The following is a 19,030-nucleotide window of genomic DNA, read 5'->3' on the forward strand; positions in this document are numbered from 1 at the left end:
CCTTTCGAAACCTGAAGTGAAAATAACCTATTTGCTTGTATACTACTGAAATGGTAATGGGAAAACAGAAAGGCTTTAAATGTAGGCTCTCTGAAAACTGGAATCCTGTCTATTTTCACTCACCATTGTAATGCCAGAGCACATTATAATCGTTCCAAGAATATTTGTTGAATCAATTAAGGCAAACAAAGTATTGGCCTTATCTGCATCTCCGTGTTCATAGAAACATTATTTATAATAGCCAAGACATGAAACAACCTAAGAGTCCATCGATGGATGAATGGATAAAGAAACTGTGATACATATACACAATGGAATATTATTCAGCCATTAAAAAACAAGGAAATCCTACCATTTGTAACAACATCGATAGACCTTAAAGGTATTATGCTAAGTGAAATAAGTCAAACAGAGAAAGACAAATACTGTATGATTTCACTTCTATGTGGAATCTAAAAAACAAACAAACAAACAAAATACCCCACCAAACTCATAGAAAAAGAGATCAGATTTGTGGTTATCAGAGGCAAGGGGTGGGGTGGGGGAATTGAAGGAAGGTGGTCAAAAGCACAAGCTTTCAGTTATAAGATACATAAGTACTAGGGATGTGATGTACAACATGATGACTACAGTTAAGACTGCTATAAGATATATAGGAAAGTTGAGAGTAAATTCAAAGCTCTCATCACAAGGAGAAATTATTTTTTCTTTTCTTTTCTTTCTGCTTATTCTCCCCAACGCGCCCCCCCCCCCCCGGAGTACATAGCTGTATATTTTAGTTGTGGGTGCTTCTAGTTGTGGCATGTGGCACCTCACCTCAACGTGGCCTGATGAGTGGTGCCATGTCCACGCCCAGGATCTGAACCAGCGAAACCCTGGGCTGCCGTAGCGGAGAGTACGAACTTAATCACTCAGCCATGGGGCCTGCCACTATTTTTTCTTTTCCTTTTATTGTATCCGTATGAGATGACAGGTGTTGACTAAACCTATTGTGGTAATCATTTCACAATATATGTAAACCAAACAATCATGTTGTACGCCTTAAACTTATCTGGTGATGTATGGCAATTATTTCTCAATAAAACTGTGGGGGCAGGGAGAAAAAAGAAGTCAATCCAGCAAAAGCAACAACAAAATTGCCAGCTATTATTTTACCTAGATAACTGTCTAGCAAAGTAAAGTTTTGTGGACTGTAGCCAGTTGGACAGGTGCCTCACTGAAGGAGTATGTGGCAGATCGATTACAAGAGAGGCCTCAATTCTGCACCTCACATCCATGTCCATTGCAATGTGACTTTGGTGCTTCTCCCATCAAGAGTTGGAGTCTATTCCTGACCCCTTGAGTCTAGGCTGGCTGTATAACTTGCTTTGGCTAACAGAATGTGGCAGAAATGATGGTGTGCCATTTTCAAATAGAGACCTCAAGAGGTCTTGCAGCTTCTGCTCTCTCTATCGGACACCTGCTTCTGCCATGAGAACAAGCCTAGGCTGGTCTCCTGGAGACTGAGAGACCATATGGAGCAGAGATAAGTTGATCCAGTCAAGGTTATTCTAGACCAGCCAGCCCTCAGCCAATCTGGTGCTGACTGCAGATGACTGGTAAACCCAGTTGAAATAAGGCAAGACTGGCCCAAGGAACTCATGGATTCACAAGAAATAATAAATGGCTATTATTTTAAGCCACTAAGTTTTAGCGTGGTTTGTTACACAGTATTATTCTGGCAATAGATTAACAAAGAGTAAAAAGTGGGCTCTTATCAAGCCAGAAAGCCTAGTGTGGATTTCTGTCTGTAAAAGGAAAGGATGTCTTTTTTCTAACTTGCATTGGAGCTAGCAGTAGCCCTGACTGTAGCTGCTGAAACAGGGAACAATTTCCCCTGAAGTGAAACCTCTGAAAATTTAGTCAGAATAACTAATTACTGCTTTTACAAAAACGTCTTTTTATTTTCAGCAACCGGGGATGGAATTTAACGTTACATTATAAAACTGAGGTTCGCAAGGCTATTGTGCAACAGCTTCTCACTAGGAGCTTTGTCTGCAGCCAGGGCGCCTTTTCTCAGGTGGGCTGTGGTATCTTGGTCCACGGAGCAGCTAGGCTTCCATAGGAGACATCAGCATAACTTTCCACTTACTGATAATTCTAAAAATATTCACATGCCCTTTACTGAAACAGTTGAGCATAAACACTCAAGATTGAAGTAGATAGTTTTAATGATCTCATTTTTATTGGAAACAAACATCCAGGGACAACTTGGTAACTTTCCAAAGAAATCTTTAACTGCTATTGATCTGCTGAAATTGATCATGTTTTTCCGCCCAACTATGAGTAATGTGCCACTTAAACCTCATTCTGATTTTTTAAATTCAGGAGTTTTAAAAAATCAAATATTCCTTATCTTGTTAAAGTGGTCTCAGGTGGCTTTAAATACGTATTACTTAAAGGCTTTTCTTCATAGAGGCCACACAATGACTGACACCTATAGGGCTGATGATTCCAGATAAAATCTGGTCATTTGTTCAAGCTAAATCCCGTTTTTTTATTACCTCACTTTGTTTATACAAAAGTTGGACGAGATCAATCTTTATGTACCTCTTTGCGTGTCGTGTAAAAATCTTGCAGGAGTCTAATTCACTCAGAAAAAAGCGTTTGCATATTTCTCTCACAAAATAACATTTAATTAGAAATTGACTTAATTAAAAATAATATATGCTCAAAGAGTATTGGTTGATTAAATTAATTAATTAAGAGTTATTAGGGTGATCCAATTAAAAAATGGGCAGAAGAACTGAATAGACATTTTTCCAAAGAAGGCATACAAATGGCCAACAGGTACATGAAAAGATGCTCAACATCACTAATTATCAGGGAAATGCAAATCAAAACCACAATGAGACATCACTTCACCCCTGTTTGAATGGCTGTTCTCAAAAAGACAAGAGGTAACTGTTTGTAAGGCTAGAGAGAAAAGGGAACCCTTGTGCACGGTTGGTGGGAATGTAAATTGGTGCAGCCACTATGGAAAACAGTACATAGATTCCTCAAAAAATTACAAATAGAGTTACCATATGATCCAGCAGTCCCACTTCTGGAATTTTGGGAATACTTCCACAGGAAATGAAATCACTGTCATGAAGAGACGTTTGCACCCCACGTTCACTGCAGCATTGTTTGCAATAGCCCATACAGACGTACCTCATTCTATTATACTTCACTCTGCTGCACTTCACGGATGTTGCCTTTTTTTAAAAATTGAAGGTTTGTGGCAACCCTGCATCAAGCAAGTCTATTGGTGTCATTTTTCCAACAGTGTTTGCTCATTTTGTGTCTCTCTGAACCATTTTGGTAATTCTAGCAATATTTCAAACTTTTTCATTATTATTACATCTGTTATGGTGATCTTTGCTCGGTTATCTTTGATGTTACTGTTGTAATTGTTTTGAGGTACCATGAACCCCACCCATATAAGAGGGTGAACTTAATCAGTGAATGTGTGTGGTTTGAATGCTCTACCAACTGGCTATTACCCTCTCTCTCTCCCTTTCCTCGGACCTCCCTATTCCCTGAGACACAACAATATTGAAATTAGGGCAATTAATAACCCTACAATGGTCTCTACATATTTAAGAGAAAGGAAGAGTTGTACATCTCTCACTTTAAAACTAAAGCTAGAAATGATTAAGCTTGGTGAGGAAGGCATGTTGAAAGCTGAGACAGGCTGAAAGCTAGGCCTCTTGCACTGGTTAGCCAAGTTATAAATGCAAAGGAAAAGTTCCTGAAGAAAATTAGAAGTACTACTTCAGGGACTCGCCCAGTAGCTTAGTGATTAAGTTCACGCACTCCACTTTGGCAGCCTGGGGTTCACTGGTTTGGATCCTGGGCACACGCCTATGCACCACTCATCAAACCATGCTGTGGCAGTGTCCCACATATAAAATGGAGGAAGATTGGCATGGATATTAGCTCAGCGACAACCTTCCTCAACAAAAAGAGGAAGATTGGCAACAGATGTTAGCTCAGGGCTGATCTTCCTCACCAAAAAAAAAAAAATAAAAACAGTGCTGCTTCAGTGAACACATGTGTGATAAGAAAGTGAAACAGCCTTATTGCTGATATGGAGAAAGTTTTAGTGATCTGGATAGAAGATCAAAGCAGCCACAACATTCCCTTAACCCAAAGCCTAATCCAGAGCAAGGCCCTAACTCTCTTCAATTCTATGAAGGCTGAGAAAGGTGAGAAAGCTGCAGAAGAAAAGTCTGAAGCTAGCAGAGGTTGGTTCATGAGGTGAAGGGAAGGAAGCCATCTCCATAACATAAAAGTGCAAGGTGAAGCAGCAAGTGCTGATGTAGAAGCTGAACCAAGTCACCCAGAAGAGCTAGCTAAGATAGTTAACAAAGGTGGCTACGCTAAACAACTGAATTTCATTGTAGATGAAATAGTCTTATATTGGAAGAAGATGCTATCTAAGACCTTTATAGCTAGCAAGGAGAAGTCAATGCCTGGCTTCACAACTTCAAAGGACAGGCTGACTCTCTTGTTAGGGGCTAATGCAGCTGGTGACTTTAAGTTGAAGCCAATGCTCACTTACCACTCCAAAAATCCTAGGCCCCTTCAGAATTATGCTAAATCTACTCTGCCTGTGCTCTATAAGTGGAACAACAAAGCCTGGGTCACAGCACATCTGTTTACAACATGGTTTACTGAATATTTTAAGCCCACTGTTAAGACCTACTGTCCAGAGAAAAAGATTCCTTTCAAAATATTACTGCTCACTGACAATGTAGCTGGTCATCCAAGAGCTCTGATGATGTGCAATCAGATTAATGTTGTTTTCATGCCTGCTGACACAACATCCATTCTGCACCTCATGGATCAAGGAGTAATTTCGACTTTCAAGCATTATCATTGAAGAGACACATTTTTTCAGGTTATAGCTGCCACAGATAGTGATTCCTCTGATGGATCTGGGCAAAGTCAATTGAAAACCTTCTGGAAAGGATTTCCCATTCTAGATGCCATTAAGAACATTTGTGATTCATGGGAAGAGGTCCAAATATCAACATTAACAGGAATTTGGAAGAAGTTGATTCTAACCATTATGGATGACTTTGAGGGGTTCAAGACTTCAGTGGAGGAAGTAATTGCCGATGTGGCGGAAATAGCACAAGAACTAGAATTAGAAGTGGAGCCTGAAGATGTGACTGAATTGCTCCAATCTCATGATAAAACTTTAACGGATGAGGAGTTGCTTCGTATGGATGAGCAAAGAAAGTGGCTTATTGAGATGGACTCTTCTCCTAGTGAAGATGCTATGAATACTGTTGAAATGAAAACAAAAAGATTTAGAATATGACATAAACTTAGTTGGTAAAGCAGCAACAGGGTTTAAGAAGATTGACTCCCACTTTGAAAGAAGTTCTACTTTGGGTAAAATGCTATCAAACAGCATCGCATGCTATAGAGAAATCGTTCATGAAAGAAAGAGTCAATCGATGCAGCAAAGTTCATTGTTGTCTTATTTTAAGAAATTGCCACAGCCACCCCAGCCTTCAGCAACCACCACCCTGATCAGTCAGCAGCCATCAACATCGAAGCAAGACCCTCCACCAGCAAAAAGATTATGACTCGCTGAAGGCCAGATGATAGTTTGCGTTTTTTAGCAATAAAGTATTTTTTAATTGAGGTGCACATTGTTTTTTTATACATAATGCTATCACATGCTTAAAAGACTACAGTATAGTGCAAACGTAACTTTTATATGCATTGGAAAATGAAAAAATTTGTGTGACTCATTTTATTGTGATATTCGCTTTTTGCGGTTGTCTGGAACTGAACCCGCAATATCTCCGAGGTGGGCCTGTACTGTAGGATCTCCTGTATATCTAAAAAAACTGAACTCATAGAAACAGAGCACAGATTGGTGGTTGCCGGAGGCAGGAAGTGGGAGTGGGAAGGGCAAAATGCGCGAAAGTGGTCAAAAGGTGTAAACTTCTAGTAGTAAAATAAATAAGTTTTGGGGATGTAATGTACAGCATGGTGACTATAGTTAACAATACTGTATTGCATATTTGACAGTTGTTAGAGTAGATCTTAAAAATTTTCATTATGCAAAAAAATTTGTCACTATGTGAGGTGATGGGTGTTAACTGAACTTATTGTAGCAATCATTTTATTATATATACATGTATAAAATAAAATAATTATGTTGTACACTTTAATACAATGTTATATGCGAATATAAATAAATAAAAGAGTTAATAGGGAGACACAGTAGCCTAAAATGGGACAGCGCATTTTCACTGCACCAAGATGAGTGGAGGGATGGGATAGAGAAGATAATGATCCCATACTAGGACTCACTGCTTGGGCAATATCTAGAGTTTCTGTGGTCAGCCTGAGAACAGTATTTGAGGAGGCACATTGACAAACTAGCATGAGTCCAGAGGAAGACACCATGTTGTTGCAGAGCTTAGGAACCCTATTACATGAAACATGGTTGAAGAAGCTAGAAAATAGGAAAACTATGGGGAATGCCAGTAACTTCAACTTTCTGAAGGACTGACAGGTGGCATAAAGATTTGACTTCCTCCAGTGCTTTCATGGGTAGAAATCTTTAGGATCTTTGTAACTCAAATCACACTATTCCCATGTGTTAAGAACACTCCCAGGCTTCTCATTGTTCTTACAGTGAAATCCAACTTTCCCGCCTTCACCCCATCTGACAGATGTGTACCACTATGCCCCTCACTCACTGGGGTCCAGACACATTGGGTTTTGCTGTTCCTTCAACACACAATATTCAAACCCACTGCGGTACTCTTACACTTGCTGTTCCCCAGTTGAACAAGGAACTAAATGAACAAATACATGAAACATTAGTAGTGAGACTAGGTTAAAGACAGCAGATTTTGCTCAATACAAGAAAGAACTGAGGATCAGAGCCCAAAATCCAAAGCTCTAGCAGAAAATGGACGTTTGTCCATCTGGAGTGATTAAAGTGAGGGCCAATAACTTCCCACCTGTGAAGCTGTAGAAAGTGAATTGTTTGCTTTGGGTTGTGTGGGACAGAAACTCATCATAAATTGCCTTAGGCCCAAAGGGAAATATCCTGGTTTATTTAACTGAAAAATTCCATCATGGCTGAATCCAAGTAATTAAATAATGTCTGTAGGAACATTATTTGTTCCAACTACAACCTCTGCTTCTCTCTGTCTTGGCCTCATTCTACCGCAGGCTGTCTCCAAGAGGAAGCAATGTGGACTCCAGAAGTTTCAGGAATATACTCTGCCTGATTAGCAACCCTAAAAGAAAGAGAGTTGCTATTTCCTAAAAATTCCAGCCGTAGTCCCAGGATCAACTATGCTTGGTTTGGCTTGGGCCACGTGTCCACCCTCAGCCAACCGCTGAGGCGTGGAGATGAGATACAATACTTTCAATTGCTACTTCTGGGACTGGTGATAAATCACACCTATATCACTGAAGGCAGAGGGAGAACCAGCCTCTCTGGAACAGCATGAAATGAACTTGTGGGAGGCACGATTCCCCAAAATAAAATAAGGGAGTAGTTAACAAAAGACAAGAGAAAGGGATGCTGAAAAGACAAAAACAGGAGATTCCTGTTGCAAATAGTGTTCAAGGTTTCCATAACTGGCCAAAATTTGAATTGCGTGACTTCTGAGAATGTGTCTGGCTCTGCATTCAATGAGTGGAAGTCATTCCTTTGTGTTCACCTGCTCTGGTCCCTCTCCCAGGAAGATTCTGTCATCTCTGGTGGCTTGAGATGAAGGCAAAATAACCTGTTCATGGCAGATGCAGACAGGTGTTAGGGAAGGGGAGAGGAAAGTTGGACCTGATCTGAGACCAGAACGAGTAAGAGTTGGGGGACGTGACCCAGCTGCAGAGCCTGGCTCTGGAGGCACCGCTGTGTGGGCTACCAAGAGAACACTGTCATCTTCCTGATGATTCATCTTCCTCACAATTCCAGAAATAATTAGAATCAAGTGCCCCAAGTCCTCACCTTACTCCTTTGCAGCCCAGAACCTCCCAGTTTGAGGCCCAATCTGTCAATGCCTTCTTTGAACACTGCTCCTGACTTATGGGTTTATGGACTGGGTTCATGGATGCCCTATTCCTATAAAGCCCATCTCAAGTCCCAGTGTGTAAGGAGTTGCTCTCTACCAGTTATTCCCTGTGTTAAATGGAAAATAGCATTTTGATATCTTACCCTTCTCAAGATAGCTCCATTTTTTTGTGTCAGGAAATCTCACCCTGAGCTAACATTCATGCCACTCCTCCTTTATTTTTTGTATGTGGGATGCCTCCACAGCATGGCCAAGGAGTGGAGTAGGTCCATGCCCACAATCCGAACCTGCAAACCTGGGCCGCCAAAGCGGAGCGCACAGAACTTTAACCACTTGGCCAGGGGGCTGGCTCCAATAACTCCTTTTCACATTAAGTGTTTCTTTGCCAGAAGGCATTCCAGCTGAATCTAAACCAGAATTCATAGTTTAGCTGCAAATGGTAAAGCTGTGAATGGCTGACCCCTCCTGAACCCCACCACCAACTACCTCTTGGCACGAAGCCCTTAGAAAGCCCTCTTCAAGAGGTAAGTTTTGGGCTAGTCTCAGGAGAGAGATAGAGATAGAGATCTTCCTACAAGTCACCCTCTGAAAGACTGACTTTTTCCTGCTTCTAACAAAGAAGTTTTACAAGCACGAGCTTTGGATTCAGACAGACTGGGGTCCAGATGCTTCCTTCATGAGTCATACACCATTGTCACCTGGGGAAGTGACTAAACGTTTCTGAGCCTCAATTTCTTCATTCGTTAAATGAAATAACAACATTAACGTGAACTTTTGTGTGTGTGTGTGTGTGTGTGTGTGTGAGGGAGATTGGTCCTGAGCTAACATCTGTTGCCAATTCCTCTTTTTGCTTGAGGAAGATGGTCCCTGAGCTAACATCCGTGCCAATCTTCCTCTACTTTGTATATGGGATGCTGCCACAGCATGATTTGATGAGCAGTGCGTAGATCCATGCCTGGAACCTGCGAACCCCAGGCTGCCGAAGTGGAGCACGCAAACTTAACCCTTATGCCACTGGGCAGGCCCTGCTTAACCTTTTTTTTTTAACTGAAGTGTGTATATGTTCATATGTAATATGAACATGAAAGAGACACAGAGAGAATGAGAGAGGAAGTGAGAGAGAGAGAGAGGGAAAGAGGGAGAGAGACAGAGAGATCTCCTTTCTTGCCAGGAAAGGTAATGGGGGACATTGTGTTTCCTTTCCTTAGGGAGCCCAAACAGGGAGCTTCTAAAAGATGACTTCTCTTTCAATCTTTCCTGGAAGCCTCAGTTTGTTTAGCATTGACTCTGAATGTTTCTGAGGAAAGACAGGGAGCAGAGAGCAGGGGATGCCCCAGGCACGGAAAAGTATGGGATCTGAGTGCTCACACTGAGAGGAAGCCGTCTGGGGAGGTGCTCTGTGTGCCCCTGGGAGGCGTGTTCACCCAGGTCCTCACAGAAACTCTGCAGAGTGTTGTGTGCCCGGGGTGGCCCCGCAGTAGCAGAAATGGCTGACTGTCAAGATACAGCTGGGCATATCAGCTGTAACCAGTGTGGCCCTCTCTGAATTCTCTGCGCTGCAAAAGAAACTGAGGACTTTTCCATCACTTGGAGGCAGGTAAATTAATGAGAGAGTAAATAAAGGTGGAGAATTAATTCCCTGCCATTCAGGCTGTATGGAATCTTAGAGCTGAATGTCTGAATATAATTTAAAGGTAGTAACGAGATATTCCTTATACTCCCAAGTGGTGGTTAAAAATTCACACTCACTGGTCTGTAGAGAGGCATAGAATGCTCTCTCTTTCGGCACTGAGGGCCTTAGAAGCACCTTCAGAGAGGCCTGTATTGATGGAACATTGTTATTGCTTAGGACATGCGTTTTCACGGATGAACTGCTCTTATCCACTGTGCGAAAGGCTGATTACTTTCTCCCTAGAGCTTGAGCATTTTCCAGGCTTTATTTATTCCTAGCCTGATAGTTGAGCAAGATATTCTTGTACAGAGAAGACAAATGTGATCTTGTTCCAGGACTTCAATACAGAACTTGTGATTTTCATCACTCTTTGAGTTACCATCTTTTAGGATGAGGATTTTCCAAAAGGCCAAGTTATCATTTTTGGCTGATGATGACTCCCCAGAGAGTGATCACTGATTCCAACTAGAGACTGATTCTACTTTGGGAGTTGTTTGCGAAGCAGCTTTAATTAGGTGTTGAGCTCTTTATCAGTCCTCGGCAACGCAAATTAGACATTATATCCCCCTGGGAGCTCCTCAGTCGTGAGTTCTCAGCCTCTTCCCTCTTCCCCACCCCCAAAGTCAGTAGGAGATTGTCCCGTCTGAGGACCAATAGCGCTGCTATAAAACTTGCCTTTTATTTCTCAGTGGTTCTAAGTCACGTTGCAATTTGCAAGCTGAACCTCAGTTAATGACCTGATTTTTATAATATTTAACAGGCTTTAAGGGATTTGAGCTATTCAGAGTTGAATCTGGAAGCACTTCAACTCAGCTATTTTTCAAACATGTTTATTTTCTGTATTTCTGGCAGTGTTTTGCTAAGAAATGCTGCTGACACGCTCTCTCAGTAGTGGCATTCCAGACCCCTGCAGGAATCCCTTAGATGAGAGAAATAAAGGCTGCGTCGGACACAGGTCAAACTTAAGCAGAATGCCGAGAATCTAAATCAACATAAGCACATAGGAGTATAACAAAATGAGTCTCCCTTCTTTGCAGTGCCAGAAAATGCTTTGTAATTCTCAGAATAAATTATCAATGTTTCCTTATGAAAAACAGCCATGACTTTCTTAAAGGGTAGACAAAAAGAGTTCTTATGATGAAACTTGTGCAAGTTGGGCCACAGGACTCTTGTCTTAAGAAAAGCTTTAAGGATCGATATCTAAAAGGATTATCAGAAGGAAATGGAATGATTTTAAGATTTAACCCTGAAGCACAAATTAAAGAAGAAAAAATGCAGATGTTCAAGTCAGCTTTCAATATTATGCACTAAATGCTTCCTGGCTGGAAATTATTTTCTTAGTTTCCACCTTTTCCTACGAAAGGAGATGGGTGACTGTTTCCTTTGTTGGTATCTGCATAAATACTGTGTATCTTGAGGGAATGCTTTTCATTTTCTCTTTTATTGTGTTGAAATCAACAGCCCTGTGTTCATTCAAATTTCAGTACTCGTCTTGTTTCTTCCTCACTGTTTGAACTTGACACATTACTAAAACAAATCTATACACTAAATCTATACACTTTCTTTGATAAGTTAAGTCAAAGAGTTTCTACTGATTGCATTTTGAATTGTTTTCTCTCTAAATGTTCATTGTCAAGTGTCTTGCTATCTTCTACATTTGTACATATCTTATCTCTCTTGAATTTATTGATGTAAGGGAAAATTAGTTTTTCTCCTGAAAATTGATTTTTTTTTTAAAGATTTTACTTTTTTCCTTTTTCTCCCCAAAGCCCCCTGGTACATAGTTGTATATTCTTCGTTGTGGGTCCTTCTAGTTGTGGCATGTGGGACGCTGCCTCAGCATGGTTTGACGAGCAGTGCCATGTCCGTGACCAGGATTCGAACAAACGAAACACTGGGCCGCCTGCAGCGGAGCTCGTGAACTTAACCACTCAGCCACGGGGCCAGCCCCTGAAAATTGATTTTTTTTTTAATTCTCATTTTTTTAATTAAGGTTATAAAAGTTAACATCCTTGTGAAATTACAGTTGTACATTATTATTAGTCATGTTGTAGGTACACCACTTCACCCCTAGTGCCCTCCCCCCACCCCCCTTTCCCCTGGCAACCACCGATCAGTTCTCTTTGTCCATATGTTAACTACCACCTATGAGTGGAGTCATACAGAGTTCGTCTTTCTCTGTTTGGCTTATCTCACTCAACATAATACTCTCAAGGTCTATCCATGTTGTTGTGAATGGGACGACTTTGTCCTTTTCTATGGCCAAGTAGTATTCCGTTGTATATATATACCACAACTTCTTTATCCAATCATCAGTTGCTGGGCACTTAGGTTGGTTCCATGACTTAGCTATTGTAAATAACGCTGCAATGAAGATAGGGGTGCATGGAACTTCTGGAATTGCTGATCTCAGGTTCTTAGGATATATACCCAGTAGTGGGATGGCTGGGTCATAAGGTATTTCTATTCTTAACTTTTTGAGGAATCTCCATACTGTTTTCCATAGTGGCTGCACCAGTTTGCATTCCCACCAACAGTGTATGAGGGTTCCCTTTTCTCCACAGCCTCTCCAACATTTGTCACTTTTGGTTTTGGATATTTTTGCCATTCTAACAGGTGTAAGGTGATATCTTAGTGTAGTTTTGATTTGCATTTCCCTGATGATTAGTGATGATGAGCATCTTTTCATGTGTCTATTGGCCATCCGTATATCTTCTTTGGAGAAATGTCTGTTCATGTCCCCTGCCCATTTTGTAATTGGGTTATTTGATTTTTTATTGTTGAGTCATCTGAGTTCTTTGTATATTATGGAGATTAACCCTTTGTCGGATAAATAACTTGTGAATATTTTTTCCCAATTAGTGGGCTGTTTTTTTGTTTCAATCCTGTTTTCCCTTGCCTTGAAGAAGCTCTTTAGCCTGATGAAGTCCCATTTGTTTATTCTTCCTATTGTTTCCCTCATGTGAGGGGTTATGGTGTCTGAAAAGATTCTTTTGAAGCTGATGTCAAAGAGTGTGCTGCCAATATTCTCTTCTAGAAGACTTATTGTTTCAGGCCTAATCTTTAGGTCTTTGATCCATTTTGAGTTTATTTTAGTAAATGGCGAAAAAGAATGGTTGATTTTCATTCTTTTGCATGTGGCTGTCCAGTTTTCCCAGCACCATTTGTTGAAGAGACTTTCTTTCCTCCATTGTAGGCCCTCAGCTCCTTTGTCAAAGATTAGCTGTCCATAGATGTGTGGTTTTATTTCTGGCCTTTCAATTCTGTTCCATTGATCTGTGCATCTGTTTTTGTACCAGTACCATGCTGTTTTGATCACTGTAGCTTTGTAGTATGTTTTGAAGTCAGGGATTGTGATGCCTCCAGCTTTGTTCTTCTTTCTCAGGATTGCTTTAGCAATTTGGGGTCTTTCATTGCCCCATATGAATTTTTGGATTCTTTGTTCAATTTCTGTAAAGAATGACATTGGAATTCTGATTGGGATAGTGTTGAATCTGTACATTGCTTTAGGTAGTATGGACATTTTAACTATGTTTATTCTTCCAATCCATGTGCATGGAATGTCTTTCCATCTCTGTATGTCGTCGTTGATTTCTTTCAAGAAGGTCTTGTTGTTTTCCTTGTATAGATCTTTCACTTCCTTGGTTAAATTTGTCCCAAGGTATTTTATTCTTTTTGTTGTGATCGTGAATGGGATTGAGTTCTTGAGATCTTTTTCTGTTAGTTCATTGTTAGCATATAGAAATGCTACTGATTTATGTATGTTGATTTTATACCCTGCAACTTTGCTGTAGTTGTTGATTGTTTCTAATAGTTTTTCTATGGATTCTTTGGGGTTTTCTATATATAAGATCATGACGTCTGCAAACAGCGAGAGTTTTACTTCTTCGTTGCCTATTTGGCTTCCTTTTATTTCTTTTTCCTGCCGAATAGCTCTGGCCAACACCTCCAGTACTATGTTGAATAAGAGTGGTGAAAGTGGGCATCCTTGTCTTGTTCCTGTTCTGAGAGGGATGGGTTTCAGTTTTTGTCCGTTGAGTATGATGTTGGCTGTGGGTTTGTCATATATGGCCTTTATTATGTTGAGGTACTTTCCTTCTATACCTATTTTATTGAGGGTTTTTATCATAAATGGATGTTGGATCTTGTCGAATGCTTTCTCTGCATCTATTGAGATGATCATGTGGTTTTTGTTTCTCATATTGTTAATGTAGTGAATCACGTTGATTGAGTTGAGGATGTTGAACCATCCCTGTGTCCCTGGTATAAATCCCACTTGATCATGGTGTATAATCTTTTTGATATATTGCTGTATTCGGTTTGCCAAAATTTTGTTGAGGATTTTTGCATCTATGTTCATCAGTGATATTGACCTGTAGTTTTTCCTTCTTTGTGTTGTCCTTGTCAGGTTTGGGGATCAGGGTGATGTTGGCTTCATAGAATGTATTAGGAAGTGCTCCATCTTCCTCTATTTTCTGGAACAGTTTGAGAAGGATAGGTATTAAATTTTCTTTGAATGTTTGGTAGAATTCTCCAGAGAAGCTCTCTGGTCCTGGACTCTTGTTTTTGGGGAGGTTTTTGATTACTGTTTCCATTTCTTTACTTGTGATTGGTCTATTCAGATTCTCTATTTCTTCCTGATTCAGTTTGGGTAGGTTGTATGAGGCTAGGAATTTACCCATTTCTTCTAGGTTGTTCAATTTGTTGGCATATAGTTTTTCATAGTATTCTCTTATGATCCTTTGTATTTCTTCGGTATCTGTTGTGATTTCTCCTCTCTTGTTTCTAATTTTATTTATTTGAGACTGCTCTCTTTTTTTTTGTGAGTCTGGCTAAGGGTTTGTCGATTTTGTTAATTTTTTCGAAGAACCAACTCTTTGTTTCATTGATCCTTTCTACTGTCTTTTTTGTTTCAATATCATTCATTTCTGCTCTAATTCTTATTATTTCCCTCCTTCTACCGACTTTGGGCTTTGTTTGTTCTTCTTTTTCTAATTCCGTTAGGTGTCGTTTGAGGTTGTTTATGTAAGATTTTTCTTGCTTATTGAGGTGAGCCTGTATTGCAATGAATTTCGCTCTTAGGACTGCCTTTGCTGCATCTCAAATAATTTGGTACAATGTGTTTTCATTTTCATTTGTCTCCCGATAATATTTGATTTCTTTAATTTCTTCAATAATCCATTGTTTGTTCAGTAGCATGTTGTTTAGTCTCCACATTTTTGGCCCTTTCCCAGCTTTATTCTTGTAGTTGATTTCTAGTTTCATAACATTGTGATCAGAAAAGATGCTTGATATTATTTCAACCCTCTTGAACTTATTGATGCTTGCTTTGTTTCCCAAGATATGGTCTATCCTTGAGAATGTTCCATGCACGCTTGAGAAGAATGTGTAACCTGCTGTTTTTGGATGAAGTGTCCTATATATATCTATTAGGTCCATCTGATCTAATTTTTCATTTAATTCTATAATTTCCTTGTCGAATTTCTGTCTGTATGATCTGTCCATTGGTGTTAATGGGGTGTTGAGGTCCCCTACCATTATTGTATTGCTGCTGATGTCTTCTTTTAGTTTTGTTAATAGTTTCTTTACGAATTTTGGTGCTCCTGTGTTAGGTGAGTATATATTTATAACTGTTATGTCATCTTGGTGGAGCGTCCCTTTTATCATTATATACTGCCCCTCTTTGTCTTTCTTTATCTGTTTTGCTTTGAAGTCTACTTTGTCTGATATAAGTATGGCAACACCTGTTTTCTTTTGTTCATTATTGGCTTGGAGTACTGTCTTCCATCCCTTCACTCTGAGTCTCTGTTTGTCTTTGGGGCTGAGGTGTGTTTCCTGGAGGCAGCATATTGTTGGATCTTGTTCTTTGATCCATCCTGCCACTCTGTGCCTTTCGATTGGAGAGTTCAATCCATTCATGTTTAGTGTGATTATTGAAATGTGGGGGCCTACTGTTGCAATTTTATCACTTGTTTTCCGGTTCTTTTCATTTTGTCCTGATGGAGAGCTGTTACTTTGTGTTATTGTCCTTCTGCTTATCTCCTTTGTTCTGGATTTTGTAACCCCTTTCCTTTTTTTGATTTTTCAGGAATGAGCTTCTTCCTGAGAAATTCTTGAAGAGGAGGTTTTGTGGTGATGAACTCCCTTAACTTTTGTTTATCTGGGAAAGTTTTTATTTCTCCATCGTATTTGAAGGATGTTTTCGCTAGGTAGAGTATTCTTGGCTGCAGGTTTTTGTCCTTCAGAGTTTTGAATATTTCGTTCCAATCTCTTCTAGCCTGTAAGGTCTCTCCTGAGAAATCTGCTTGTAGCCTTATGCGGTTTCCTTTGTAAGTTATTTTCTTCTGCCTGGTTGCCCTTAGTATTTTCTCTTTGTCATTGACTTTTGCTAGTTTCACTATTATATGTCTCGGGGCTGCTCTTCTTGCATTAATAAAGTTTGGAGATCTACTGGCTTCTGTGACGTGAAGTTCCATCTCTCTTCCCAAGTTTGGAAAGTTCTCAGCTATTATTTCTTTGAACAGGCCTTCTGCCCTCTTTTCCTTCTCTTCTCCCTCTGGTATACCTATAATCCTTATGTTGCATCTCCTAATTGAGTCAGATAATTCTCGGAGAGTTTCTTCATTTCTTTTTAGTCTTAATTCTCTCTCCTCCTCTGCCTGCAGCATTTCTATATTCCTATCCTCCAAATTGCTAATTCTGTCCTCCATATTATCGACCCTACTGTTCAGAGAGTCCAGATTTTTCTTAATCTCCTCCATTGTGTTCTTCATCTCCAGTATTTCTAATTGGTTCTTCTTTATAGTGTCAAGCTCTTTTGTGACATAGCTCCTGAACTCATTGAGTTGTCTATCTGAATTCTCTTTTAGGTCGTTGAGTTTTTTCATAATGGCAGTTTTGAAATCATCGTCATTTAGGTTATACATTTCATTGTCTTTGGGATTGTTTTCTAGGTGCTTATCATTTTCCTTCTGTTCTGGAGATTTAATATATTTTTTCATACTGCTTGATGGCATGGATTTGTGCCTCCTCATAGAGATAGAGTTTAGTTGCTGCTTCCACTTGTTGCGTCTGGTGTGTGTGGGGGAGCAGCTGTTTAGACTTCCCCAACCAGGAACCCTGTCAGCTGTTACTGACTGGGCCTGGACCCCTCCTCGTAGTCACAGTGGTCCTGTGGGGTCCCTCATTGGTTGTGGGGGCAATCGCAAGGGGGCCTCAGGCTGCTGGTGCCTACTGCCGCAGTCCACCTAGACGTGCTCCCTCCTTGTGGTCTGCAGCAGTGTTGTGGGCTTTCCCATCAGCCAGGAGCAGGATCACCTATAATCTCCGATTTGTCCCTAAAAGAGCCCACTAGATCACACTTGTCCACTATAGGTCCCAGCAGAGCGATGGGTATCTTCTGCAGTCTGTCGTTAGCTCACCTGTGCTGCTTTAGCCCCAGGGCCTTCCTGCCTTGTGATTGCCAGTTGGGAACTCTCCACTAGTGCTGTGCAGAGGCTTTCACTGAGGCTGCTGTAAGAACCTGGAGATCTCCCCTGGGCTACGTAGCCATTTCACCGGAGCTCTACTCTGCCCCACTTCACTCTCACGGGATCTCTGGGAGCCTCTTGCCTCATCTGGGACACGGCCAGAGTCCGTGGGCCTGGCGGTGGCTTGTAAGCTGCTGCCTTGTGGGGAATTCTGCTCCAGGGAGCTTCCTGGTGTTCCAAATGCTGGGCGGGGCCTCCCTGCCAATGGCGAGCAGAGGCCCTCCCTGCTGGGGGGGTGTAGGACCCTGGAGCGACCCCCTGGGCTGCAGAGCCGGGTGTTGGAGCTCCACCCAGTCCCCAAGCGCGTCCACGGGAAGTCCGGGCACTCCCTGCACCGACCCGTGTGCAGGAGACCATGAGCCCAGTGGCAGCTTGCGGCCTGGAGCCGCCCCAGGGGATCCTCCCCCTGGGAGCTTCCCTTTGTCCTGGATTCTGGGCGTGACCTCCCTGCTAATGGTGAGCAGAGGCTTTCCCTGCCAGGGAGATGTGGGAACCCGGAGCCTTCCCCAGCACCACAGAGCCAGGCGCTGGAGCTCCAACCATGTCCCCAAGCACGTCTACGGGAAGTCCGAGTGCCCCCTGCACCGAGCTGTGTGCTGGAGACCATGAGCTCAGTGGCAGCTTGCGATCTGGTGCCGTGCCGGGCCTGCCAGGAGCTTCTGTTTGTTCTGGCTTCTGGGAGGGGCCTCCCTGCTAATGGCGAGTGGAGGCCTTCCCTGCCGGTGGGTGCGGGACCCTAGGGATTCCCCCCTGGGCTTAGGTGTGATCACAGGGAGCTTGGGTAGGGGTGTTGTCACCTGCTTCCACCTTCGCTCCGCTGGTGAGTGCACACTCCTACCCTTGGTGTGTGGCGATGCTATGGGGAAGTCCGCTGGAAGAGAGCCCCCTCAGGAACTAGGCTGTCCGGGGGTCGGGGGTCGGAGAGTTTTCACCTATTTCCACCTCCTCCCGGGGGAAAGTCCGTCCGCCTTCCAATGTGTAGTAGCACGAGACTTTTAGGAGTCTTGAGATGCTATCTGGATATCCTTTGTTAATCGGTGAATGTCCAATTAGTTGTAGATTCGACGGGGGAGAGACAAAGAAGACCTCTCACTCCGCCATCTTGAAAATTGATCTTTTTAAACTGATTTGAGGACTTTTCAAGAACAAGGGTTAGAGATCAAGACTGTTAAATATTCTTTGTTTCACCATTGCTTATTTACTGGGGTCATATTACACATTAAACATTTTTAGAAAACAATAATTATGTTTAATAATGCCTTATAGTTTAAAATATTTCAAATTACTTTATCTTATTTGCACAATTTCACCTGCACAAAAACTAAACACAGAATTAGTTGACTCTCCTAAGACTCCTCAAAAATTTCATAGCAAAGCTTGAGTCAAATATCTCCCTCCTCAATTCTGATTCCACTTCTGAACTTCCGAAAATAGCAGTAAGATAGTGGAGAGAATAGTGTGATGTACCCTCATGGGCTCTCACCTAGCTTCGACAATTATGGCTTATCTCTTTTCACCTATACTTTCCCATTCCTCCCACCCCAGTACCCTTTGCTGGATTAATTTAAAGCAAATCTCTAACAACCTATTGTGTTTTCCTTTATCAGCAATTTCCTTTTTTTCCCTTGATTTCAGGCATGAGTTGAGGTAACCCAGACTCACTGCCTCGGGAAATGAAGCATTCGGAGACTGATAGAGTAGGTTATTAGATTTCAAACTTCAAAGTGGTCTTTAGAAACTCTCACTAGAGG

Source organism: Equus quagga, chromosome 16 (genome assembly GCF_021613505.1).
Source record: "Equus quagga isolate Etosha38 chromosome 16, UCLA_HA_Equagga_1.0, whole genome shotgun sequence".
Classification (NCBI taxonomy): Eukaryota; Metazoa; Chordata; class Mammalia; order Perissodactyla; family Equidae; genus Equus; species Equus quagga.